Source organism: Podarcis melisellensis (genome assembly GCF_964234715.1).
Source record: "Podarcis melisellensis genome assembly, chromosome: Z".
Classification (NCBI taxonomy): domain Eukaryota; kingdom Metazoa; phylum Chordata; class Lepidosauria; order Squamata; family Lacertidae; genus Podarcis; species Podarcis melisellensis.
Window position 1 is genome coordinate 34,237,777 of NC_138547.1, and position 26,403 is coordinate 34,264,179.

General features: G+C 42.1%; 3 long non-coding RNA genes across 3 annotated transcripts in view; 1 reads left to right on the plus strand and 2 right to left on the minus strand.

The window, feature by feature from the left end:
* Positions 1–2,481, minus strand: part of LOC309362186 — a 61,771-nt gene extending 59,290 nt beyond the window's left edge. The window contains exon 1 of the long non-coding RNA XR_014164852.1: positions 2,395–2,481. This is a non-coding gene — a long non-coding RNA (uncharacterized lncRNA). The remainder of the gene's footprint in view (positions 1–2,394) is intronic.
* LOC309362188 lies at positions 2,243–19,610 on the plus strand. Its single transcript, XR_014164856.1, has 4 exons — positions 2,243–2,379; positions 2,410–2,501; positions 10,915–10,964; positions 17,281–19,610. It is a non-coding gene; the product is annotated as an uncharacterized lncRNA (long non-coding RNA).
* On the minus strand, positions 13,063–14,131 carry LOC309362213. The gene is made up of 2 exons (XR_014164882.1): positions 13,733–14,131; positions 13,063–13,567 (listed from the first exon to the last, which is right to left on the minus strand). It is a non-coding gene; the product is annotated as an uncharacterized lncRNA (long non-coding RNA).
* Positions 19,611–26,403: the final 6,793 nt, after the last annotated feature.

The following is a 26,403-nucleotide window of genomic DNA, read 5'->3' on the forward strand; positions in this document are numbered from 1 at the left end:
TTCAACTGGGCTAGGCATTCTGTACTTGTCTTTAAAGCAACACCATCACCCCGAGAGCAACAACCTTGCCCTTCTAAAGAGCAACTTTAGACCTTGCCTCCCATTAAAGCTGCTTCTTTGTCAGCTTGGGAAAAAAATTGTTTTGTTTCCAGTGATGGAAGGATCTCATCTTGGCTCAAATTGAATTGTCTTGGTTGAAGCTGAGTGATTTCTTTAAAAATCAGGAAATAGCTTGGCTTATATCATAGTCAAGCTACATTGATTTCCAGGCTTACATCCCACCCATCCAGGCCCAGGCTCTCGCTGTATTTCAGATAAGTATTATAAAACCCTAAGACTAAGTCTCAGATTTTTTAAAAATAAAAGTTTTGGTAACCTTCATTACTCATATCTCCTTTTATGTTGGCACTCAGACTCTCCTGAGGATGAGGCAGAAATTCAATTCAGTTTGCATTTACAAGTGAGCTTCACATTTTCTGGAACAATACATAAACCAAACGAAAGCTATCCTTCAAAATTCATACTTTTCCCAAATTTGAAAAGCAGTTCTCCAGCCATATAGTGTGTGCAAAAATGCATACAGTAAATCAGACCAAGATGTGGATAAAAATGAATATAATAGTGAAAATAACATGCTGTATGTAGAAGATAATTTGTTTGCAAAAACATGTATCTTAGGTAAAATCGCATAGTAAATTTTTGTATGTATAAAGAAATGTGCACTGAAATGCTGATGAGTGTTCTTGAGGATTTTAAAAAAAACTGCAAATTGATTTTGAAATGTGTAGAACTAAACGTAAGACTGGAAAATTGACAAACTGGAAAAAACCTGAAATCAACATCCATCTGTTTCTATTCATCCTACACTCAAGAAGAGCAGCCTGTTCAGTAACAAGTAGCCACTAGCTCTCATTAGTAATTAAACCAGCTAGCAAACTATACAGAGATAAAGTAATTTAGCCTTTCCAAGGTAACTGCTTGTAACCATATATATAAAAAGTAGCCTTGTTTTTGTTGTCTCTGCTTTTAATTTCAGACTTGTTCACTTCCTTGCTATTGTCACATATAAAATAAATCTTCTTCTGTATTTGTACATATAGGCTGAAAAACAAGTTTCTTGGAGGGGTAAAAAGCACTGATCAAGGACTTGCTATTATTGACAAAAGCATTTTTCCAGGGTATTAGCATGCTTAGTCTTTTTTCTAAGATGACTTGTGTTTGGGGCCTGCCTCAGATAAAGAACACTGAATCTAATGGAAGCTTCCCCTTAAGCTGTGGAGATTCATAGGTGACTTCTGAACTTCTCTGCCTGTGATATGTGCCACCAGAAGAGAATCTCAATAAATCAAAAGCAGCACAAAGAGAATGGGCAAACACAGGGAACATAGAGTAGATGAGCACCACGGCTCACAAGAATCACAAGCAGTGTATATTATCTTGAAACTCTTGTTTTAGGGCTTCATTTTGAATTATTTGGGAAGGCAGCACCAAATTCATTGCATGGTTCTTGAAACAGTGTCATTGAGACCATCTGGATAGAGATGTGGAAATGTTTTCAGGTTGTTTCTGTAACTTTTTTAAAAAAACCTTTATTGTGAATAATGTATCTTTGTATTTATGGATTTCATAACTGAGAGAATGAAAATCAAGAAAATGTCCCCCAAAGTCTTGTGTTTCTCAGTTTTAATCACCATCTACTGAGTTTCTTAACTGAGAGATGGGTGTGAGATCTGCCACGGCCTAAAAATGGCCTAGAGTGTTTCCTAGATGCAAAATGTACAGTGGTACCTTGCAAGACGAATGCCTCATAAGACGAAAAACTCGCAAGACGAAAGAGTTTTTCGTTTTTTGAGTTGCTTCGCAAGACGAATTTCTCTATGGGCTTGCTTCACAAGACGAAAACGTCTTGCGAGTTTGTTTCCTTTTTCTTAAAACCGCTAATACCCAGGGAATCCGTGCTTCGCAAGACGAAAAAACTCGCAGAACGAAAAAAACTCGCAGAACAAATTAATTTCGTCTTGCGAGGTACCACTGTATTGTACAGTGGTACCTCAGGTTACAAACGCTTCAACATACGTTTCTTCAGGTTACAAACATTTTTAACCCAGAAGTAAGTTGTGAGAGCTCCCCGAGGCCTCTGCTGGTGCCAGGAGACAAGGCCCAAAATCCGAGGAGGCCAAGGCTTCTCCTGATGCCGGCAGACAAAACCCGACTTCCGAGGATCCCGGCAGCCAAACCCGACATCCACAGGGCCTTCAGAGGCCGGGGGGCTAAGCCCCAACATTTGCAAGCCTGCAAAGGCTCTGTGACTGGGCTCCAGCTGCAGAAGGCCTCTGCAACAACCCCAAGACATCCACAGGATTCCAGCCCCAAAGTTAGGTAAGGATCACTTACCTAGCGAAGACAAAGAGCAATGAAGCTGTTAAGAAACAACAGGAGCCTCTGCCGAAAAGCCCTTTGCCCCACCCCTAGCTGTAGCAAGATGGGTTGCCCCTAGCCAGGTAAGCCCACCTACCCTGTGTTGGGGGGGAGTGGAAAATTTTGGGATTCTGCAAGGGGTTTTGAGATTTGTTTATCCTGTGCCTTTGTCTCTGTTTTGTGCCTTCGTTTGGGGTACTTCTGGGGGACTCTGCCTTCTGCCATTGTTTTGGTGATCTGTGGAACTCAGTTCAGCTTCCTGGGACTGCTGACATGAAGCAAAGTGTTACCCACCGTGGAAGAGTGGCAGACGAAGGTGATTGACTATATGGGTTTGGCCGAGATGACGAGCAGAATCGGAGACCAGGGAAGAGAAATGGTGGAAGAAGATTGGAGAAAATTCAAGGACTATTTAAAGAAATATAGCAAAATTAATGAGTGTTAAAATGATGTTGGATTAGAAATGAAGGAGTTATTAGCGACAATGGTTAAATTAAGGAGAGTAAGTAACATTAAAAGTAAGCTAAAAATAAGGGAAGGATTTGCTGAAAATAAATTGGAAATTGGAATACAGAAAGGGGAGGTATGAGGAAGTCGGGAAAGTAAGCTATAAGAAATTAAGAATTGAACTTATATATGTTTTATGTTTTATTATGTTTTGTGTTGTGTTTTTTATGTTGTGTTTTGTTAAATTTGTTGAAACTTTAATAAAAAATATTTATAAAAAAAAAAGACATGAAGCAAAGCAGCAAAGGCAAGAGAACTGTGATAAGTGTTGAGGTAAAGATGGAAATTATTTCTAAACATGAAAATGGGGTCCATATAAGTGATTTGGTAACACAGTTTGGGATGCCCAAATCTACAATTGGTACCATCTTAAGGACGCTATTAAGGGGGCCAGCATTGCAAAGGGTGTTAAAACACTCAAGCAGCGAACATAGACGATGGAAGAAATGGAAAAAATGCTTTTAATATGGATAACTGGAAAACAGAAGGCTGGTGACAGCATTTCTGAAAGCATAATTTGTGAAAAAGCTTTACAGTTGCATGCTGACCTCATCGCAAATGCCCCTGGACCAAGTGCTGAGATTGAGAGTTTCAAGGCAAGCCATGGGTGGTTAGACAAATTTAAGAAGAGAACTGGCATCCACAGTGTTGTGAGACATGGTGAAGCTGCCAGTGCCAGCAAATTAGAGGCTGACCAATTTGTCTTGGAATTTAAAGATTATGTTGAGTCGCAGGGCTTTGTTCCCCAGCAAGTTTTCAACTGTGATGAGACAGGCCTCTTTTGGGAAAAAATGCCAAAAAGGACCTATATCACAAAAGAGGAGAAAGCATTGCCAGGACACAAGCCCATGAAAGACAGGCTAGCCCTTTTATTTTGTGCAAATGCAAGTGGAGATTTTAAGTTGAAGCCTTTGCTAGTCTACCATTCTGAGAACCCCAGGATATTTAAGAAGAACAATGTCATAAAAAGCAAATTGCATGTGATGTGGAGGGCAAACAGCAAAGCTTGGGTAGCCAGGCAATTTTTCATTGACTGGGTTCATGAAGTGTTTGGGCCAAGTGTGAAAAAAGACCTCCAGGACAAAAATTTTCCAATGCAGTGCCTGATTCTTGTGCATAATGCTCCAGGTCACCCTCCAGGCTTGAAGGATGAGTTGTTGGAAGAGTTTGCGTTCATCAGTGTAAAGATTTTGCCCCCCAACACAACTTCTCTCATCCAGCCCATGGACCAGCAGGTCATATCTAATTTTAAGAAGCTTTACACCAAAGCACTGTTCCAAAGGTGCTTTGAGGTGACCTCAGACACAGAGATAACGCTAAGAGAGTTCTGGAAAAATCATTTTAATATCCTCCATTGCTTGCATATGATAGACAAAGCATGGAGGAATGTGACTCAGAGAACACTGAAGGCAGCATGGAAGAAATTGTGGCCAGAAACTGTCCCAGAACAAGTAACAGAGGCTGTTGAAGAGGATGCTCCTATTGTTGAGGAAATTGTGTCTCTGGGAAATTCCATGGGTTTGGAAGTGAGTTGTGCTGATGTGGAGGAGTTAGTGAACGAACACAGGACTGAGCTCACCACAGAAGAACTTCAAAACATTCTGATGGAGCAGCAAATGGTGGCAACTGAGGAAATATCTCTGGAGGAGGAGGAGAGCAGAGAAACTGCACCTACAGCGCCTGGAATGGGACACTAAGGATGAGTTAACAAAAGAAGTCATGATAAAGTGGGTGGTCGACTTCGGTTACAATATTGAATACGATAAATGGGTAAGGTTATGGAACGAAGGTATGAAGTTTACAGCGTGCTCCACCTTAAGAGAAAATTTACTAAAAATGATGTGCCGGTGGTATATCACCCCGGTTAAATTGGCAAAAATGTATAAATTGAGTAACAAAGCCTGTTGGAAATGTAAACTAAAGGGTGGGGATCGCTACCACATGTGGTGGGCGTGTGATAAGATGAAAAGGTTTTGGGATCTAATATACAATGAACTGAAGAAACTTTTTAAGTATGTTGTTGTTGTTGTTTAGTCGTTTAGTCGTGTCCGACTCTTCGTGACCCCATGGACCAGAGAACGCCAGGCACTCCTGTCTTCCACTGCCTCCCGCAGTTTGGTCAAACTCATGCTGGTAACCTCAAAAACACTATCCAAGTATACATTTAAGTATACATTTCCTTAAAAAACTGAAGGCTTTTCTATTAGGGATAATAGGGGAGGAGGTGAAAAAGGAGGATCGTAAACTATTTCAATATGCTACGGCTGCAGTTAGGATCCTTGTGGCTCAAAAGTGGAAATTACAGGAGACCCCAACGGTGTTGGAGTGGCAGACCAAACTCATTGAATATACAGAATTAGCTAAAATGACATAAAATGACATAAAATTCAAGACCAAAAAGGGACAAAGTTTGAAGAGTGGGGTAAATTTGTTGTATATATAAGAATTAACTGTAGAAGTCTAAAAACTGTAGCAGGGTTAACATAAATCCTGTGATGTGTATAGAAGGCAAGAGAAGGTATAAACTAAGAAAACTGAAGCAGGGAAGGAAGGAAGTCCAGGCGTAAACTTACACAGTGTAAATAAGATGACATAAAATGATGATTGTAAAAGATTAAGTTTTATTTATGTTTGTGAAAAAAACTAATAAAAATATGGGGGGGGGGAGAAACTGCACCTACAGCAACAATCAAAGAATGCTTGCAAAATGCTTGCAAATTGGGCTGAAGTGCAAGCTATTGCTGAAAAATATCACCCTGATAAAGCTGCTCTAAGTTATGCTGCTAACACCTACAATGATAACATAATCTCTCACTTTAGACAAATCTTAAAACAATGACAAAAGCAAGTCTCAATCAAAAAACATTTGGTAAGGAAAAGGCAAGGGAAGGAATGGCAGGAGAGAAATCACCGATTGTTATTGTGGAAGAGGACCCCGAGCCCCCATCCAAACAGTGACTATCATCAGCACAGGTAAGGGGGAAAAAATCACATTTTCATTTTGTACTGTTTTATTGATTTCATTTTATGGATCAATGGCTTTGTTGGATAGTAAAAATTCATGTAAAATTGTTGTTTTGGGGGTCGCTTTTCATCGTCTGGTTCCTGTTGAGTGTTTCGCTGCTAATCAGAGGCCTCCTGTTGAGTCTGCCAGCTGTTGAGTCCTGAGCACCCACGCAACACAGAAGTTATATTTGGAGGTTTTGTTTTTGCTATTTTTTTGCATTTTGGTTTTATGTGGCTTTTTTGGGGGTTTTTGACTGTGACCTGTTCTTCATTTTATGGGACTGACTTGTGACTTTGCTTTTGTGACTATGGCTTGTGACTTCATTTTTGTGACTTGTTTTTGTGACTGTGTGGAACCCAGTTCAGCTACTGGTTGATTGTGTGGCTGCAGAGATGGATAAAAGCCCCCCCCCCCATCCAAACTGACTATCATCAGTGCACGAAAGAAAAAAAAAATGTTAAATTTTTCCATCTAAAATACTGTCTTATTTATTTTATAGTACAGTACATTGATTATTGCCTTCATTTTATGGTTCAATGGTCTCCTTAGACAGTAAAATTCGCATTAAATTGATGTTTTAGGGGGCGTTTTTCATCGTCTGGAACGGATCAATCCACTTTCCATTACTTTCAATGGGAAAGTCCGCTTCAGGTTAAATACGCTTCAGGTTAAGTATGGACTTCCAGAACCAATTAAGTACTTAACCTGAGGTACCACTGTAGTGACTCAGCATCCTGTAGTGACTCAGCAGTCCTTTCTTATTAGTAATCATTGTTGACCAGATGGTTCCAGGCTATCTGAGCCCTCCTTATACAGCTGCATGCAGGTGTGACAGTCAGTCAGTCTGTCTCCCAGTCTTTCTGTCATTTCTCAAGCTATGCAGTCCTACCACTTACTCCTCAGAGCAATACGGCCGAGATGATGCTATGAAATCATCAGGACTTAACAAGAGACCCTTAATGGGAGATCTGCTGCAGTGAAGGCTGAAGGAACTGCTCCCTGCTGCAAGGCCTTCTCCAGCTGGCCTTGGAGCAAGACCCAGACTCACTGGAAAAAAACTCTTTGGTTGGAGCAGAGTGTAGGTGCTCTGTTACTGGGGTACTGGCCCCTCTTGAGTGTGAGGTTGGTGCCATGTGCAGACTGCTGTTGGAATGTGCAGGTGCAACACCTACAGTATGAATTATTTCCCAGATCCTCTATGGAGTAGCAATATGGGGCATGGATCCAAATGCTAACAAAGCCTTAGAACAAATTCCTCAGGAAAGTGTTCTCGCTCCCTACTGGGACCCCAGCTGCTCTTCTCTGCTTGGAAGCGGACGTGAGAACAAGACGGGCTAGAACTGACTATGTTTAAACTATGTGAAAAGACTTCAGTCTCTCTCGGAGGAGAGATTCCCTTCTATATGTCCCACACAGAATGGGAACAGACCAAATGTTGGAAGGATAGCACCCAAGGCCTCTTCACCCAGTATCAATTACAAGATCTTCAGGTGGTCATGAAGATGGATAAGAGGCACTTAAGAGATTGTCTCTTCCAGTCCAATGCATAAAGGGATTTAACCATGATTGTCTCTACCAAAAGTTCACCATGGTTCCCACTTATCAAAATGGAGCACAGCCAAGCTAGTTATCTAACAAAGCTCCCACTTGCCGTACTAAGAATCGCTTTTACAGAATTACAATTATAATCGATGACCTTGGTGGCAGTGGATGGTCGGTACAGCAAAGTACAGTACAAGGAGAGACTCTATCTGTGTGGGCAAACATGTGTAGAGGACCTATACCACTATTTATTGCAATGCCCGCTATATATAGAACCAAGAGACCGATTTATAAAACCCCTGCTTTCGAATGGAACACACGTGAACAGGGCGGAAAGGGTGAAATGGCTGCTGAGTGATACTGATGACTTCGTAACTTAGAAAGTAGCACTATATGCGTTGGCAGCTAAGAAGATCAGGAGAAAAGAACTAGATAAAATAGTGGTCAATTGCAAAGGAGATTCGGACATTTAAGCTGCCACATTCTATCTGAGAACCCCCTGCTATTCTATCGTATGCAACAAATAATTTCTAGGAGACATGACTGTAGTTTATTGTATTTGCAGTGCCTGGTGTTTTTATGGTTACTGTTGTTTTTGTTTCCTTTTTGAATGATGCCATGGCCTTTGGCTAGTGCAATAATGATGATGATGATGATGATGATGATGATGATGAGTTACTGGCTTAGCCTCATGGTCTTGTCTTGTCTTGTTTTGCCCTTGCTCCTGCAAAATGGTGCTGTGGTTTTCTGGGAGTCAATTTTCATACCACCCACTGCCTAGGCCAGAATGACACTTCCCGGAGTGCCTTTGTCACTGTGATTAGACAGGTTTGAACTATACTTTAAAACCATTCTCTATATAGATGTCTTGAGTGGCAAAGGGGGTTTAAAACCCATTGGGCAGTGGGGAGCTACTCGCACATTTTGGACTGGGAGTGAACAACCACCAGATCATTTCTGAATAAGAAGGGCCTGGGTGGGATGTTTGTTTCTCATGGATCTGTGCCTTCTGCACTTTGAGGAGGGACCCGTGTGTGTCTGTATTCCCATCCCCTTGCTTAAAAATAAAATATCAACAATATTCATAAATGTCAGCTGTTTTGGCCTAGTAAACCAGTGGCAACCTCAAATTGGAGACTGTAATAGGGCTGTGGAGAGGAGGTAAACTCTGAAACCTACTTGGCCTAACCACTGTAACAGGAATGTACACTGTGAAGCTCTTCCTCATACGTTATTGGGCTCTAGTTTCCACCTGCCTCAATCAGCATGGCTGATATCCACGATTGATGTTATTTGTAGTCCCACCTGGAGGACCACACGTTCAGCCCTGCTCCAGAATGCTGAAGAGATTCACATCACATCTGTTGTTATCATTGTTAATGGCTGCTAAACCTGGTGGTTGCATAAAGCACAAGAAGGAGGTATCAGTGGGATTTGCACAACTAAGATTTGCCAAAGGGGGGGATCCCAAAGCTTACCTTTGATTAACTCAGAAATTTACAGACTACTTTTTCCTCCTTTTTGAGCCAATCCAGAGGCTCTGAAAAATGTCCCTACCTGTCACCATTACCAGTTCTCTACCCTCAGAGGTCCTCAGACTTCAGAGCACACACACCTATGATAGCTTTGCCTCCAAGTAGGGGTAGTAATAGGAGGTGAAGGAGGAGCAAAGAAAGGAAAGGCAAATGGCCCCCCCCCACACCTTTGCTCTCTCTCTGCCCCTTTCCTCATCACCATGACAGCATGCTGCATCACAGAGGACCATGAAATATGTAGTTCTTCCAAGGGCTGTTGAAATACGTCACTGTTTGCATCTGGGCCTGACTTGAGCAAACTTGCCAAACTCCCAACTTAATACTCTTGTCGTTCATTAGAAGACCTGAGATCTTTGTTAGAGCTGCCACTGAAATCTCACCTAAAAGCAACATTTGGAATGAATTGGTGGGACCTTCCTCAGGCTAAACATCTGAATTTCAAAGCATGTCAAAGGCATTTTGACATTTCTCAAGAGAGTGGAATGAGTCTGCACAAAGCTAGTTTGTCGTTGGATTTTGCCAAAAGAGAAATCCCGCTTTGATTGAAGCCACATAAGTGGAAATGTTGCCTGTTCTGCTGCAAGGTGATGAAACTGGGCCATGTGTTGAGCTACTGACATGCTATAAACTCCCAGACCACCAAACATCTGGCAGGCAAAACAAAGCCTTTGATGATCTCTGTAGCAAGTCATTGCCTGACTCTTTCTCAAAATATTATTGAATTCTCTGTCACAAATTTCCTAGGTTGGATCTGGAATTAGGGTAAGGTGAAATCAGTTAACTGCCTGTAATACTGGTCTCAGGGGGCATGTGACAAGGGGTGTAATGGAAATACCTATCAATTTTTGTTCCCTCAATTTCTCATTTTCCCAGCCTTAAATTCAGTTCTATGGCAATTTCTTTTTTTAAACCTCATGATAATTCATCAAAAGTAAAGTATCTTATTAAGGACGCAGGTGGCGCTGTGGTCTAAACCACTGAGCCTAGGGTTTGCCAATCGGAAGGTCGGCAGTTCAAATCCCTGCAACGGGGTGAGCTTCCGTTGCTCAGTCCCTGCTCCTGCCAACCTAGCAGTTCGAAAGCACATCAAAGTGCAAGTAGATAAAGAGGTACCGCTCCGGCTGGAAGGTAAACGGCATTTCCATGCGCTGCTCTGGTTCGCCAGAAGCGGCTTAGTCATGCTGGCAACATGACCCGGAAGCTGTCTACGGACAAATGCAGGCTCCCTCGGCCTATGGAGCGAGATAAGCACACAACCCCAGAGTCGTCCATGACTGGACCTAACGGTCAGGGTTACCTTTACTTTTACCTTCTTTAAGTCTTTATTAGTTAGCTAAGGGCCATTAATTATCACCCAGAGCCAGGTAAGAATGAAACAGCACACCTGACCTTCAACACTACAGCACTACTAATAAACATTATCACAGTACAAACAAGTAATACAAAAAGTATATATGCTGTGTGTATGTGTGTGTGTATGTGTGTAACACAACTTGATACTTTAAGACAAGGTAAACAACCACCTGTTATCCAGCTATTTTCTCTCCTTCCTCCCCACTTTCATGCTGGCACTCAACCAAATGAAATTCAGCCTGTTCCTTTTTTTATAGGCAGAACTACAGCTAGGAGACATGCTAGATCAAATGGTCCTATGGTTCTGACTTGTGAGCAGAAAGACCAGTGTGTTCTTTCTCCCCAATTCCTTTTGTCCCTCAGTCACTTTGCTATGCTTTTGGAGAATGGCATAATAATTCATCAGCATTTCAATGCAAATTTACCATAACAAACACATTTTTGTATGCACTTTTGGCTATCAAATGAATTTTTGTATGCAATTTTCCCCAAGGCAATGCATTCAATGTATGTTATTTTCATTAATATGTCGATTTTATTTTCCCCTAATAGATGCATTATCACACACTTGTTTTACCGGAGAACTGCATCACAACATTCCAGTAAGTAGACATTCTGAAGGACAGCTGTGTTTCTATTTGCATATTGTTTTCCAAAGTGTGAATTTGGTAGGTTCACCTTTAAATGCTAACTGAATCAAATTTAACTCTCATTCGTAGATGGGCTACCTATTCAACTATCCCCTCAATAGCTGGAACAAATAATACAAACATCTTATCTTTATTTGTAATACTGGCAATACTGCTCTGCATATGACCAGCATTGCATGATTTCTTTTCTTTTTGCTGTAAGGTTTACAACATCCATACCCATTCAACAAAAGATGTGCCCATGAGTGTCTTTAAATGTGCCCTATCATATATGGCAGGAAAAAATACATGAAGACTGTGCTTTGGAGTTGTGAAATAGGTTAAGATTCTGATATTCCATATCTGAGCAAATAGCAGTAGGTCACTAAACTATAGTTACCATATTTTTTTTCAATGAATAATAATAATAATAATAATAATAAATTTTATTTATATCCCGCCCTCCCCAGCCGAAGCCGGGCTCAGGGCGGCTAACAACACCAAAATAGTGCGACATTATAAAAACATTATAAAAATTAATTAAAATCAAGATTGATGGCAGCCATAAAGTTTTGTAAAGGTTGCCAGAGGAGGGAGTCAGGCTGCGCCCTAACCAAAGGCCTGGCGGAACAGCTCTGTCTTGCAGGCCCTACGGAAAGATGTCAAGTCCTGCAGGGCCCTTGTCTCTTGTGACAGAGCATTCCACCAGGTTGGAGCCGCAGCCGAAAAGGCCCTGGCTCTAGTTGAGGCCAGCCTAACCTCTCTGTGGCCTGGGACCTTCAAGGTGTTTTTGTTTGAAGACCGTAGGTTCCTCTGTGGGGCATACCAGGAGAGGCGGTCCCGTAGGTACAAGGGTCCTAGGCCGTATGAATCCATAGACACTTTTTTTTTTTTTTGAAGCTGAGTAGCAACAGGGAGTCAGTAGCGGGGATGGTGAGGCAAAAGACCCTGGGCCCAAGCACACATGCATATTGTATAAAGGTGCAAAGCCCTTCTTTTGCACCATGTGAAACATATATGCGCAGAGTTTTTAAAAAACTGGGCAATGGCTGCCCACCCGCGACTCCCAAGCCTCCCCCGATCAGTCAAAACAAAGGGGGCAGGAGATCTGTACTGCCAGACACCCCCGGTTCCCCTTCGGCTGTGGTGGCAGCAGTCAGCAGCCTGGAGTCTGCCTAGTAGCACAGTTGGCTCTGGCTGGCTTCAGGAGCTGATCGCTGCCATGGCACCTGCCATTTTTCCTCTCCAGAAGTCCCCATATGATGTGTTGTGCACAAGACTTCTGTGTATGGGGACTTCTGGAGAGGAAAAATGGCAGGTGCCATGGCAGCGTGCAGCTCTTGAAGCCAGCCAGAGCCACCTCTGCTACCAGGCTGGCTCCAGGCTGCTGCCACTGCTACTGTCACGTTTCCTGGGGACAATTTGCAAATCTGGGGACATTCTGGGGACGGAATTTGTCCGGGGACAGATTTGCAAATCCGGTGACTGTGCCCGGGAACTGAGGACGTCTGGTAACCCTACACTAAACTTGTTCCTCACAGGGATTTGCCATTTGGCCTTGGGCCAGCCTTAGAAATATCTCAGGAGTTTCAAGTAGAGACTTTGGAGTTTTTGGTAAGGCCGGCATAACTTCCCAGGGAATTTCTGTACAGCCATCCCTTTAACATCCCAAGGTGACTATACTCTTTCTCTGAGGATTGCTGTCAGTGTAAGATTGCAACTTTAGAGATTGTATCACAATCTAGATTACAATTTAGAACTGTCTGAGAGCTATTACAAACAGTGCTTATACCAGAAGGAACTTCCCTTAAGGCATCATTTCTTTCCTCCACCCACTTTGATTCTCTTTGCTATGAGATGAAGGTGAGACCCAACATATGCTCTGCATATCATGTGCTTGCTCGCGTACCCAAGCATACTGTCACTCCTCGTTACGCTAGAAGTCTCCTGAGCACAAAGGGAAGTGGAGTTTCAGCGGATTGGAAATGCATGCTTCACTGAGTGCACTGGCAAGTTAGTGACCATCTGCAACAGACGCCAAGGGTGATGGGTTGTTGCTGGGTTGCTGTTGTTGTTTTGTTTGTTTGTTGTTTCTTCTTCTTGCTTAACATTAAATTTTGAAGACATGTAAAAAAAAGGTATTTCTACGCAGCTGAATACAAAGCACATCAAACACATCTGGCAACAAAACTCTTCTGGAATTGATGGGAGTCTGGATTAATTTAGACAGGATTTTATTTGTGATAAGTTATTAAGCATCTTTTAAATAGCATCCATGGCTAAGAAAGCTGTATGTGAAGCAGAGAAGTCAGGAGTCCAGATCTCTCCTCTGCCATAAGAAAACATGATAGCCTTAGGCAAGTCACATTAGGCCCAGCCTTGCAAGCTTGGGGAGGGAGGTGAGAGAATGCTATGAGCTGAGGCCCAGATTAGGATCATGGAAAAACCGCTCCTGGAAGTTGTGGTGAGATCCACAGAAGAAGACCTTTGTCAGAAACGCCCAGCATCTGAAGAACAACCTGTTTATAAAAGACTACGGATGGATTCGCCAGTTTATCCAGTCGAGTCAGAGGCCTCTGTACCACCAGAGAAGACCTGCCCCACAGTGCCCCCTCCAGCCTGCTCCACAGCTCCACCTTTGTCCACATACCAGTGCAAGAAACCTTCACGCAGGGCTGCTTATCATCCCTTTGATTTCACCTCAGACGAGCTGGACCCTGCCTATGAGTGGCCAAGGGAACCTTCTTCTGCAAGGAAAAGTGGTGTGGATGTGATCCCTCTCCTCCAAAGCACTCTGGGCCAGTTTCCTTTAGGTTTGCGTCTGGATAAGCTGGAGGCCCTGGTGTGGAAGGAGCACAAGATCAAGCTGTGGAAACTCTGCTTGGAGCGAGGTTACAGTGACAGCCTGAGGTTCTTGGAGGTGTTACCTGGGATCAGGCTCAAACCCTCAGGCCAAGGGACTTTCCGTGCCTGGAGCTGTTGGACCCAGTGGAGAAATGGTGTGGTGAAGCGGACAGAGGATCGGAGAGAGAGACACCTGGCTTCAAATCCCCAATCAGCTATGAGGCCCCTCTCACATGGCTACAGTACTCTGTTTTTAATGTTTGATGCTTTATTATGTTTTATATATTCTGTAAGCCGCCCAGAGTGGTTGGGGAAACCTAGCCAGATGGGTGGGGTGTAAATAATAAAATTGTTGTTGTTGCATCAGCAATCATTCCTTGTAAGAGCAAACTCAAGTGATTCAGTGTGATGGCCTGGAATTCGGACTCGGATGCTGAACCTGAGGGATCCCAGCCTGCACAGGATTCCCTGCCTCCAGAACCAGCTGAGCCGGGGCTGGGGCATGAGCCTAAAGGGTCCTCACCTGTGCTGGATCCTCAGGTGCAGGCATCAGCTGAGTTTGCTCTGGCTCCTGAGGGGATGGAGGACCCATTGCCTGCAAACCTAAAAACAGTATACAGGTAAAAAGGCAAGGCTTACAAATTCCACCCCCACGAAAAGAGACCCCAATGCCACCTTTCAAATTAAGGGCTAAAAGCCTGGGTAAAGATGAAATATTTGTATTGCACCTAAAAATAAAGACAGCAACTTCAATACCACCCTGGAAAGAGCATTCCACCGATGGGGGACCACCTCTGAAAAGTGCCACCCTCCTGGAGGAGGCACATGGAGGAGGCATATGAAGAAAGGCCTCAGAGGATTATTACAGGAACCATGTGACATCTTGTTAAAAGAAACGGTCCTTGAGGTACTGGGGTTCTAAGCCTTATAAAGCTTCCATTTCTTTTTTTACTTTTGCCACTTGGTTCATCCACTATCAGCATGTAGCCCCAGAATGTTGCCACAGGGGAATGCAGCTGTCAGACTGAACAGAATTCCCCCATCCTTATTTTAACAGCTTCCAGTGAGTATCCTGGATGGAAGATATATGCCATGAGGTTAACCACTTCTCAGCACTATATGGAAATATTTTAAGAGTAAAGGAAGGGTCAGCTTTCTACTTTCCTGTGCCTTAGAACAGGGGTAAGAAGAAGTTACATCTGGATCTATTGGATAGTTTGCAGTTGATTGGCAAGGATGTTTAACAATAGCAGCAGCTGTGGGTGGAGGAGAAATTCAATTCAGTATGCATTGAAAGCCAGATCTATCAATTTCACACTTTCCTAAATGGTATGCTAACAGAAAGACAGCTATTCTTTGAAATTCACACTTATCTGAAAACTGCAATGCATTTCTCCAACCAAACAATGTTTACAAAAATGCATGTATTAAGGGAAGGCATGCATAACCATGGCTATATTAATGAAAATAACATACAAAGATGCACTATACTAGGGGAAATGGCTTGCAAAACCGTTTTATGTATTAGTCAAAACAGCATATAAAATTATATTAGGAAAAAATCACAGTAAAATGCTGCTGAATTTTCATAAAGTTTTTTTTTAATCATAAATGTTTGCAAAATATGGAGTACTGAACTTAAAACTGATAAAATGAGAATGTAAGAGAACTGAAATTGGCAGATCCTTCCAACCCTAGCAGCAACAAAATTATTCCACTTCTTCTGTTTCCCTATACTATTGCAAAAATGAAGAATGCTTGGGTTGACCTGGAATTATTTTTTCGTGTGTGTGTGTGTGTGTGTGTCTCCTGCCTTTTCCCCTGAAGGAACTCAAAGCCAAAAAAAAAAACCCCAACAACTGATGAAAGCATAGAAAGAGCAATCATTTAAAAACAATTAAACATTCATAGAATTAAACTATATACATATGTTAAACCTATTTAAACCATGCCAATCATTACAATAAAAACGGCATGCCCCCCTGCCCCCCCCCAAATGTTTCTTTCTTTCTTTGAAACTATCTGGTAGTTCAGGCTGAGAGAGAACATCTGACCTTGTTGAGTCAATGAGCTTCATTGTTTCTTCCCATTCTCAGGTCAACATTCAGTTCTGGTACACAAAAGAAATTCCTGGGCTCTCTCTCTCTATGCCTTTTGCACCTAGCTATGTTTGGTAGATCTCTAGATTCTAGTAAGAAAGCAAAGTCAATCCCACAAGCAGAGGTCTGTCACTCCATCTTAGAATCCTCTGCCATCCCTCACTATACAGCTATAAAAATCTAGTGTTTGAAGCTAGAAACCCTTTAGCAGTCTATAGCATAGCAGGAGAAGGCCACAGGTGAATTGGAAAAGGTGCCCTTTCCTTCTTGTTTCTGAAACTTACTGTATCTGCACAAGGCCTGAACAGGACAACAAGAATGAAATTGCTTGCAATGGAAATAGCTATCTTTAGAGACCTAATAATGGTGTATAAAATTATGCATGGTCTGCAGAAATATAGCTGGGGGTGGAGGGAATCTCCCTCTATGAACGTTAGATCTTGTAGACATCCAGTGCAGTTGACTAATGGGAGATTTACAAAAGAAAGTACTTCTTCACACAGTGTATAATTAAACTGTGCAGTTTGCTCCACCAAGTAGTTGTGATAGCCACTAACGTGGATGGCTTTAGCAGAAGATAAGACAAATTAATGGAGAAAGGCTATCAACAAGTGCTAGCTGCAAATACCATCTGCTGGAAACCACAGGAGGAAAAGATGTTGTTGCATCCAGGTCCTTTGTGTAGGCTACTTATAGGCATCTGGTTTGCCACTGTGAGAAAAAGATGCTGGATTACATGATCCAGCATGGCTCTTCCTATGTTCTAGATATGCAGCCTCTTATAACAAAGAACCTCAGAATTTAAGCAGTGGTTAGATGGGGCCTTGCATCAAATAGAGAGCTAGAGCAGTGTTTCCCAACCTTGGGCCTCCAGATGTTTTTGGCCTACAACTCCCATCATCCCTAGCTAGCAAGACCAGTGGTCAGGGATGATGGGAACTGTAGTTCAAAAACAGCTGGAGGCCCAAGGTTGGGAAACACTGAGCTAGAGGACCTCTGAAGTATATTTCAGGTTTAGAATTCAGTGATTCTAGGTCAAATGCCAAGGCTTTTTTTATTAGCTTGGCTGTGATCAACTGCCCTTCCAGCTTTTCCCCCTCACAGAACTTCATCAGTGGTCAGTTCACTTGGCTGCATCAGAGGCAAAGATGAGGCCTTTCCATTTGGCTTTTCCCTTCCCAAAGTGTCTCTCAGATTCTAAGCCATTGCTGACTCAAGTGCTTTGGCCAAAAGGTAAAATATAAATGTTGCAAGGAATTAAGAACCATTCCTACCAGTGTTTGACACCATGTCCTGGCCAGTTTGGCTCTACTGATCTTCCAGTTCTCACCCTATTTCTTTTCCAGATACCCACTCAACTGGCCTTAGAACCAGCCCTGGACTCATTCAGGAGGCGTGACATCTTGGGGAAAGTTGGCAGAACCAGCTGGTGAGGATACACTTATATGGGCTGTGAATATAAGAGAGCTATAACTCTCAGTCTGGACGACAGCTCCTGCATATTAACAGGTTGTCTCAGAATGAGAGTATAAGAAGAAACAGGGCTTCATTGTTCTAAGAGCCTGCATATCAAAGATAACCATTTCCTGGCAAATTCTCTCTCCCCCCCCCCCTCCCTGCAGATCCTTCCATTCCTTATCTAAGCATTAAAATTGGGATATTTCAAAGAGGAACTGGGCCTTCATCATAGCCAGATACTGCTTTTTCCATGGCCAGGAATCTGGAGAACTTAGTCAGATTTCTCCCTTCCTCAGCCCCGAGCACCAACCCTTAAATTTTTAACTGAATGTCAAACCATTACAAGTAAAATGAATGAAGTGTATGCAGAAGTAATTTGAGAAAAAATATGATTGTCTGCTAATTAATCCAGTTTATTTTTTAATGAAAGAATTTTCCTGTAATTATTTATCATAAATATTCTTGGGATGCATGCATCTTTAGGACACTTGTACAATATCTGTCATTTTGTAATTATGGTCTTGCAGAATGGCTTCCCCCCTCAAGTCATATTAATCACAATTCTGACTGCATTATGGCATTTAGACCCTGATTCAGACAACAAAAACTTCATCTCCCTTTGAAGCAGAGTGAAAGTACACTATCTAGCCTTCTTTACCAAAATGGCACAGTTGGGAGAGAGAACATGTGTCAAGCAGATCTGACTCACATAAATAGGAGCTAAGGTCCTTTCAGGCCCCCCAATAAAATATTTGCTCTACTCCCAAGTTGATGGGCATTGCCATTCAAATGGTGTGCATGTTCCATATATTGAGATTATGCAGGATGGAACTTGCCTGCCCCCAATATTGGCACCCCAGCTCACATACAAAGTAATTTTGTAAATTTTATTGAAATTGGCACCCCTTAAAATCTGTACAGCTGCTTTACTACAACTCTCCTCTGCCCTGGCCAATCAACAGTGTTTCTATTCCTGTTAGGCTTCTGACAAAGACCGTTATTCATCTCACTGTCTGCTGTTTAATGCAATTAGTGCAATTATTTTGGCAATTTACACAAGTTACAAATTTAACATAAATTATTATGCAGGGTCCAGGCCACTTCATACAGGGAGCAGCAGTCCTTGAGGTATTTCAGTCCTGAGCCTTTTACCAATTTATAGGTCAAAACCAACACTTTGAATTGGGCACAGAAACTAATTTGCCGCCAGTGCAGCCAGGCCAGGACTGGCATTATATGCAATTATGGCACTATGATGATACTCAGATCTCTGGATGACATCTCTCAGTGGTTTCATATAGAAATTAAATAGCACAGGAGACAGAACGGACTCTCGGGGAGCCCAAGCCACAGAGCTGATCAGTGGTCTCCTAGTGCTACTTTCTGGTAGTGACACTGCAGGTAGAAGTCAAGTATTGCCAACTCCCAACTCCTTGAGTTGCTCCAGAAGAGCACCATGATCAATGATGTCAAAAGTCTTTGACAGATCAAGGAGAACAGTCAACACTGCATTCTCTAGCCACTTTCTCCATTCCATGCACAATTTAAATTTCTATCCCATGGTCTATTACTTTTTTTCTAAACTAAAAAGTCATAAACGCTGTAACCTTTCCTTGTAGGAGGGTTGTTTCATCCTGTTGATCATTTTGATTGCCCTTTCCTGAACCTTTCCCAGCTCCACAATATCCTTTTTGAGGCGAGACAACTAGAACCGTACACAGTATTCCTAATAGATTTGTGTAGTGTACATACTATACACAGCACACCATAGATTTGCATAACAACAATATGATACCAGCAGTTTTTATATGCATGTTTTAAATGAAAATCACAGCTGTTGGTAAGTCTGCTCAGTCTTGATACCATGAGTTGCAAGTAGGGAATCCTAACAAAATCCTTACAAAAATCCCTTCTCCAAAGCTGTAATTTGAAAGGCCGCATTGGCTGTTTTTATTGCAAATAGTAGCTCAGGAGAGATCTTTCTCAAGAATGTGATAGGGAGAGAAATAGTCCTCCTCTCCATTCTTCATGGCTCTTAGTCTGAACAGGGTTTCCCCTTATTTGCTACTTGCATACCATTAAAAATACAAATCTTAGGGCATTCTAGGAAATTGCCATCACATCTAGTTTGGTTCTTCCATTATGATGATAAAAAGAGGAAGAAAACAGTAATTGTGGAATTTCATCTCTTCTGTGCATCCACAATGCAAGGAATGGGGGGGGGGAAAGACATGGAGGAACTGAAGGATACATGCAGTACAAAATTAGGTAAATAAAAATGGAGAATTCTGCATTATGTCCACACCCAGAATGCATCCAGAATGCATTTTGCCCACATCCTCGTACTGACCAGATCCATGCCTGCTTATTTTCAGCAAGCTGTGTCCTGTGCCTTAGACCAGACCCTAGGTTACTAATGCTTTCACCTTGGTGATAGCTGGCTATGTGGGAGAGCTTCTTCTGAGTAGAAGCATTGACACCCCAGCTTTGGAATACCTCCTCAGAAAGGCTTGCCTGGTGTCATCATTGTGGTCTGTTTAGTGCCAGTTGATGACTTAAAAATATATATATCCCCCAGTCTCTCAAAAAACCTTGCAATTTTAACAAGTACGTATTTGATTTTACTGCTTTTTATTCACTAATAATGATCTGTATATGTTTGAATTATCAATACTTCTCCTACTTCTGTGTTGCAAATAAAGATTTTGTGATATTATGGGTATTTTAACTGCCATTATTTTATTGGGTAACATATAAATATAGCAAGTAAAGAAAAAGATAAATATTTGGGTTTTGTGTAATAGATTGCCATGGCTGCCTGCAGTTTTTGACACTAAATTAAAGGGAATGGATTTCATAACTGAGCCAAATTTCGAGTACGTCACTCTTGCCTTGGCCTTTATTGATAGGACTCTCTGTGGTTGGGACCTTGCCCCAGTTTACAAAGCAGTTTCGAGCAGAAAGAAGATATTGATCTGGTATCACATGGATAGTGAAGGGACAGCAGGAAGAAAGAAACCTGAGCAATGGAGCTTTCTCTTTCCAATTGCACCATGGGCTAAGATGCATGTGGTGTGAGTGACAGCAGAATAAAGCCTAGGGAAAAAGCACCGTTTCTCCATAAATTATGTCTGCGGCAACAAAACTCCCAAGGAAATCCAAGATAAATCTTGACTCTCTGGCATTTATTACGCATCTAAACGAGATATGCCAGATGCTGAGGCGAGGAGGTGGGGGGAGATGGGGGTATCAACAATTACGTTCTCCTAACCATTTTTTTATATAAAAACACATTCATTTTATGACACAACGTGTATGGAATGATTCATGTGTCAGGTCATATGGATCCCAAATTGTGTAAGGAGTATAGTTTAGTGGTAGAGCACTTGCTTTACATACAGAAGGTAGCACGTTCAAACACTGGCATCTCAACACAGGGTTAGGAGCAGTTCCCTGTCTGAAACCCATTGACACTTTAGACCAAGTATGGGGAACCTTTGGCCCTCCAGATGTTGCTGCTCCTATAAGTCCCAGCAAAGATGGCCAGGGATGGTGGACATTGTATGACAAGAGTGACAAGATGTGCTTGAAAGCCCTGCTCCTAATGTTCTCACCCTTCACATGTTGAGTGGCAATGTCTAGAGCAGGTTTGTAAACATGTTCAACTAAGGCCACACCAACATAATGTGTTCACGCCATACCATTATAACACGTCAAGGGAAAACCCTGGACAGTTCCTAGGATTCCCCATGGCTGTTAAAATGGTATAATGGTGCTTTAAATGTATGGTGTAGATATGACCTCAATGCACTTACAATCATTCCAGGGATCAGGGAAGGATTTTTAGTACATTCTGCAGAACGTGCTTACAATTCCCCTTCAGACCTTCTCATTATATGTAGAAAGGTCAGCAGTGGAAAATAGGGGCAATGCAAATAGGGTGTTGGGGCAGGGTGGTGAGCATTCCCCGCTTTGCCACCTACGCATAATCAGAATTCCATGTTCAAGCATAAGACTATAGATTATTTTGCTAGTTAGCCAATTAAGGGGTGACATATAGGGTTCATGTGCCAAAATAAACACCTGTGCATCACTGCATATAGACATGTACAGTGGTACCTCGGGTTAAGAACTTAATTCATTCTGGAGGTCCGTTCTTAACCTGAGGTAGCATTTTAGCTAATGGGGCCTCCCGCTGCCGCTGCTGCCGTACCGCCGCCACACAATTTCTGTTCTCATCGTGAAGCAAAGTTCTTAACCTGAAGTACTATTTCTGGGTTAGCGGAGTCTGTAACCTGAAGCGTCTGTAACCCGAGGTACCACTGTAGGTCCTTTTTCTTCTGAAGGGAGATTGGTGTCACAAAGGGGGAAGACCCTTCTGATGTAGGCCTTTGTTCGGCAGCAATGAATCAGTTCTCAGGGAACACTCATGGCTGCATTGCACTATGCATTAATGACTCAAGATTCTTGGAGTGCTCTCTACACTCCACAAATGCTATTTTAAAAGCCATTTAATAAGAACAAAGGGTCAAGATTTCAGTATTTTCAGGAGAGCACTGACCTGGGTGCAACACTTCAAAATCCCCAGCCACTTTTCATGGACAAGCAAAATGTGATCCAGATACTAATGTCAAAGCTTCCAAGCTGTAATTTTTTTAAATTTTTTTTTGTTCATTGCCTATTTTTATCCTAAAAGAATAATGCATACAGTGGTACCTCAGTTTATGAACTTAATCCGTTCTGGAAGTCCGCTCTTAAACCGAAGCCGGTCTTAAACTGAGGCATGTTTTCCCTAATGAGGCCTTCCACCACCGGTGCCCTTCCACCGTTCGGGTTCCATTCTTAGACCGAAGTAAAGTTCGCAAACCGGGACACTACTTCCAGTTTTGCAGAGTTCGTAAACCAAACTATTCGTAAACAGGGCTGTTCTTAAACCGAGGTACCACTATACATTCAAACACACACACACACATTCAGAATTGTTCTCTGGGTTCTCTGGGGGTGGGGATCTACCACATGCTCTTTCTTAGTCTCTCTTCCAATCCTTGCTCAAAACCCAGATTATCAGTGAAGTCTTTGGGCTCAATGCAGTCTCGTGCCTTCAAAAAAATCTCCCTAATTCTAAAGGCAATCAGAAGTAAATGTGCACAGGATTACATCATCTGGCTTTGTTTCAATTCAAAATGAAAACCAGGGATGGAGGCCCTGTCCCTGTGGCACTCCAGATGATGTTGGAATCCTATTCCCTTCAGCCCTGACCATTGGCCATGTTGAATGGGGCTGACTGGAGCTGGAGTGCACCAATGGCCACTCACCCTTTCCCAGATACGTGATGGTTGCAACCCCCCTTGCTTCTAGCCATCCTCCCTGGGCGGTCAGAGCTTATGTTGCTAGCTGGCTAGCTGGTAATTTACTTGGCTGACGGGTCTGGGTATGACTGCCTGCCAAGACCTGAAGTTTAAATGGGCCATTCAGAGGCCCTTATGGCTGGTTTGTGCCTTGCTGGTTGGCTGGCCACTGTTCACTTTCATGCCTGGCTGGACAGTGATGCATTTAAGCCAGCTGCACTGGATGCCCTCAGCACCATTGGCAGAAGAAGCAAGCCCAGTAGCAATCTTAGGATGGTCACCTCTGTAGACCAGCATCTTGAGGGGGACATAATTCTTGGCACAACCTTGACCTGGTTTCAGTCCTCCGGTAGGACATTTGAACTTTGAGCAATTGGAACAAAGCCAAATCTAATCCTTTCTTGGGACTAAGTTCTTTCAGATTCAATGGGGCTTGCTTCTGCAGAAATATGCATGAGAACTGGCTAAACAAAAATGTCAATCTTCTCTTCTTTTGTGTGTGTGTGTGTGTGTGTGTGTGTGTGTGTGTGTTAAAACTCTAGGTACTACACGACACTTGTAGTGTTCTGGAAATCACTGTTAACTGTGAATGCAAGTTGTATAACTAATTGTCCAAATAATTTTGAGAATTTTTTTAAAAAACCAAATACTTTTCAATTATCTTTTTGCAAGTTAAGGGCAGGTTGAAATATTTGATCTCAAATGCACCTTCTAGAACTCATTTTTATTCTGATCAGATGCAATTGCTTCCTTTCTGAACCTATGGGAGACCTCAAGTGGAATTGGAGGGCCTCCAAAAAAAGTGCCCATTTATTATTTTTAATAAAGATTGTCCAAATCCACAAAGCTCAAGAGCTTAATTAAAGTCAGAGAGAAGGGTGGTGGGGAGGAGGAGGGAGAGAGAATCAAAAGGAATCCTACGAAAAATGAATACCAAATCAGCCTGAAGCTATCCAAGAAAAACCAAAGGGATCTGACACCAATATATATGATTGATGTAAGGGATACGATATGTCAAGGAGAGAGAGGGGGCAGAGAGAAAAGAGAAAGAGAGGCAGAATGTCATATGAACACTACCCAGTATTGCAGAGCGCATGGCCAAAGAGCAAATGTCATAATAGTTTCCTTATTTCTCCAGCGGTCTAGTAGACTTAAGGCCACCAAAAGGAAGAACAAAAGAGGAGCCTTGCACTATCAGTCAACAGCCCCTCTAATCCAGCATCCTCTTCTCACAGTGGCTAACCAGATGCCTGTGGGAAGCCCTCAAAAATGTTCTGAGTGCAACAGCACTCTTCCCTCTTGTGATTCACAACAACTGGCATTAAGAGGCATATTGCCTCTGACAGTGGAGACAGGACATAGACATCATGGCTAGCAGCTATTGCTTGCCTTATGCTCCACGAACTTTTCTAACACTTTTTTTATAGCCATTCAAGTTAGCGACCATCACTACCTTGTGAAAGTGAACTCCACAGCTTGACCATGTGCTGTTTGAAGAAAGACTTTCTTTTGTCTGTCCTGAATCTTCCATCATTTAGCTTCAGTGGATGGCCCACGTTTATGAGAGTGGGAGAAGAATTAAGGGACATCTTGCCTTATGAGTTTTCTCTGGTGTTTCAGTGTTTGGTGAAAGCTATCTGATTCCATCATGCCCATGAAAGCTGATGTGGTTGTAGTGGTTACAGTGTTGGGTGAGGACCTGGTAAAACAGGGTTCAAAGCTTCACTCAACCATGAACTTCACTTTGTGACTTTAGGCCAGTCACTATCTTTTAGCTTAATCTCTTCCAAAGGGTTCTTGTGAAGAGACAGTTAGGAGTGGGAGAAACATTCATGCTTCCTTGAGTTCATTAGAGGAAAAGAAGTGGAGAAGGAGGAGAATCGTAGAGTTGGAAGTGACTATGAGGGTCATCTAGTCCAACTCTTTGCAATGGAGGAATATTTTGCCCAAAGTGGGGCTCAAACATACAACGCTGAGATTGTGGGTCTACTGACTAAGCTATCTTAAGTACTAGAAGAAGAAAAAGAAGCCCAAATGAATTCTCTCTACAATAATTTGTGCTACTTTCTCTGATTTCTGTTCTTTCTTTTTCTTCTTTTTAGCTATGATTTTTGTTAGTTGCCGTGTGTGTGTGACTTTTAGAACCGAAAGGCACATGATATGGGCATGCTCATGGTATCTTCTTTCTGTTTTGGAAAAATCCTTGATAACTGTGATATTCACACATTTTAAAGTTATATTTCAGTGGTGTGGGGACTAACAGATGGACAACAAAAGTGGATCCTGTGAGTCCATTATTTGGAAAGAGACTTGCACTGAAAGGGAAAAAGATAGAGCCAGCATCTACTACTCGGTGGTCTGAAGAACTCACTGCCTTTTCTATGTTTAAATGTATATCTTATAATCATCAATCTCATTTGCATATCTATTTGGGCACATGGAATGCCTAATTCATTTATAGGTTAAAGTTGGGATTGATTGAATATTTTTATTATCAGCTCTCTTTCTTTTTTCTGTTATATTTGCAAAAATAATAATACCTTTAAGAAATGAAAGGCAGCAACTAAACATTCTAGCTAGATAGTGAGCATCCACACTTGGCAGCCTAATCTAGTGCATGTTTACCAAAGTCCTATTGATTTCAGTGGTGTTACTTCTAAGAAAGTGTGCACAGGATTGCAGCCAGAATACACATGCTGTTGCACATTTGATGCATATCAGATTTATGCTTCCGATTCCTTATCCAAAAAGTAATACACATTCATAATCCTGGTAACTTTTACAGATCTCCTTAGTGTGATCAAGGCACCTGTCTACAAGTTAATTCAGCTTTATTCCTTGTTTCCACCACCCCATCCAATTCAGCCCCTCAGATAAATATTAAACCCTTCTTCCAAAGCCATAAATCCTCAAGTAACTCTTCTAGCAATATAGCAGAGAGGAATTATTGAATGAATAGATTAATCTGGCAGCATTATAATCTTAAAAAGTTTTTGTCACATAGATTTTCCATTGGGCTGGGGGGAAATGTGTCATTATTGAATTATACAGAAATCTGTGACTTTTAAATGGAAGTAGGTCTTAATCCAGATAAATACCATGGTTAGAGATATGTGAACAGCTACCAGCTGACGTCAGATGTGGCAAATGAATATGTTCATCCCATAATACAGCAACAGTAGGGTTCTGACCCACTGGAAACAGGAAAGACATATTTATCCCCTGCAGAAGATGAAGTGAGCATTATCAATGCAAATTTGAAAGGCATCTGTTGAATATAGGATGTATGCAGTTTATATAAGTAACTGAAGAGAATATGTTCTATTAATACAAAATTTAACTCATTATGATGGGTGGAATACCTATGGAAGGAAGATTAGCAAATTGAAAGGGCATCTGGAGGGTGTACAGTACTGTATGTCTCAATGCTCTGTGTCTTAGAATGAGTATTCAGGGGTTGACGCTGTGCTTCGAACCACCAGGAGGACTGCAGCTTACAGCAACTTCCTAAGCATTAAAAATTTCTAGCTTCTCCCACTCAGACAAACTGGCCCTTACTAAGCAGGAGGTACAGAAAGGCTTCTTCACTGATTGGGCTGGCTTGATCTTCTGGCTTCACCCCAAACTTGACTTTTGCCTTCTATTTCCAACTTGACAGATGCT